This window comes from Cyprinodon variegatus, unplaced genomic scaffold, assembly GCF_000732505.1.
Source record: "Cyprinodon variegatus isolate N-32 unplaced genomic scaffold, C_variegatus-1.0 Scaffold1374, whole genome shotgun sequence".
In the NCBI taxonomy this organism is placed as follows: domain Eukaryota; kingdom Metazoa; phylum Chordata; class Actinopteri; order Cyprinodontiformes; family Cyprinodontidae; genus Cyprinodon; species Cyprinodon variegatus.
In genome coordinates this window covers 95,417-97,320 of record NW_015151827.1, presented here as the reverse complement: position 1 = coordinate 97,320, position 1,904 = coordinate 95,417, and the positions used below count along the sequence as shown (strand labels likewise).

Here is a 1,904-nt window from a genome sequence, read left to right as displayed (position 1 = left end):
CAATCAGGCCAAAAGGGCTTGTTTATGAAAATTAAAGAGATCGACAGGAATATGATCAATGTTCAATTCAGTTCAGTTTATTTATATAGCGCCAATTCACAACATGTCATCTCAAGGCACTTTACAGTTCAACCAGATCATACAGTCAAATTGATTCAAAGTTTTCTATCTAAGGAAAACCAGTTGATTGCATCTACTCATTGACTTAAATGGAATCCCTCACACTAAGCTTGCTTGTAGCGACAGTGGAGAGGGAAAAAACCCTTTTAATACCGAAGGCGATTTGAGAAGCAGAGGCAGGAGGTTTACATCAAAAGTTGTGCAGCACCTGTCAAGCAGTAGGAGCAGGGCATCTGGAAGCACCTGAGGAGCTGAAATGTGTGACGCACTAGCAGCAGATACTGGAGTAGGAAAATTTGAACTTTGCTGCTTGATTCACAGCAACAACCAGTCAGAGAAGCTCATATGGGAGCTGGCAGGGAGATACAGACACAGCGCTTCTCACGCAGAGGTGTCACCCTTCTTTAAGTTATACATTAAAGGAAAGGAGAATATTTTTGCTTCATGTAAAAAGAAAAGGTGCTACAATCACTCCTAGTGCATAAATTAACTTAAAATATTGAAACCTGCCAGCCAAATATGTCCGCTTCTATTATTCTGGTACTGGTAGTTTTTACCACATACCTGAAAAATGCTGATATCTACTTCCAACTTCTACCAAGACTTGTTGAAAATGCCACAAGAGGCTGGCCAGTCTGAGGCAGCTAAGGTTGGGAATTTTCAGTGACAGCCAACCGCCGTTATGTGGGATAATCACATGATCATGATGAAATGGCTGCACCGACTTAAAAACGTATTACAACTACTTTTTACCAACTTATCACATTAAATTTAGGCTAGGAAAGCCCCTCTGCCATGGAACAGAATAGAATTACAAAGATCAGATGCATCTTTACACACTATAATTGACGTGCTTCAATAGCATTTAAAATACTCTTGAGGCGCATCTGATCTTAATCTGGAAAAGCAAAAAAGATTAAGCAAAAAATGATTCTTTACTGCTCAAATCCCGTTTAATCTGAACAAAGCATCAAACTTAAACCATGCTAACAAGATGCACATGCTAATTCAATGACTGGGTTGGGCTTTGCTTGGCCCACATCTACTAAAAAAACAGAATAAGGAATTTTAAATTGCTTACTAAGCATCTGAGTTGTGTGACGTGCTGCACAAGGAATTTTTTAATTCCTTATTCTGGTCTCTATGTAATGAGATTCCTCTGTAATTGCCTGAGTCTACCAAGTAATTTCCTGTAGTTTTATAGAAAGAGTGAAAAGGTTTATTTAGCACCAGCCTTAATTTCAATTGGAAACACTTCATGTAAGGAAATGCAATATTCTCTGACTTTTCTACAGATACAAATCTCGTTCTGGTGAGCCCTGTCCATCCTGTGACTGAGGGGACTCCTGTTACTCTGGGCTGTCAACAGAGGCGACACAATATACCTTATAATGTGTCTTTCTATTTTAATGAAAACCTGCAGCCAACAGACAGCAGTGGCGAGCTGAAGATTTCTGAAGTGTCTCAGGCAGATGAAGGCTTCTACAAATGTAAACATTCTGGGAATTCTTCATCACCAAGCTGGATGGCGATTAAAACAGAACTTGGTAAGTAAAGGTTTTAGTTTAATTTCAAATGTACAAAATACGCTTTGGCTGGCTGTCCTTTACAAAAACATATGTAACTTAAGAGGGATGGAGCCACCAGGAAATGAGCCAATAGGCCTAGGCTATGTTCATGCTGCAGACAAATGTGGCACCAATCCGCATTTGCCCTGAAGTGAGATTCTCTCATGGCTGTGCTAACAGGCCAAGTCACATGGAATCTGAATATGAAAAAAATCT

At 39.7% G+C, this 1,904-nt stretch overlaps 1 long non-coding RNA gene across 1 annotated transcript in view; it reads left to right on the top strand.

The window, feature by feature from the left end:
- The window catches only part of LOC107103082, a 4,568-nt gene extending 2,990 nt beyond the window's left edge, over positions 1-1,578 (top strand). Inside the window, exon 3 of the long non-coding RNA XR_001482162.1 lies at positions 1,416-1,578. This is a non-coding gene — a long non-coding RNA (uncharacterized LOC107103082). The remainder of the gene's footprint in view (positions 1-1,415) is intronic.
- Positions 1,579-1,904: the final 326 nt, after the last annotated feature.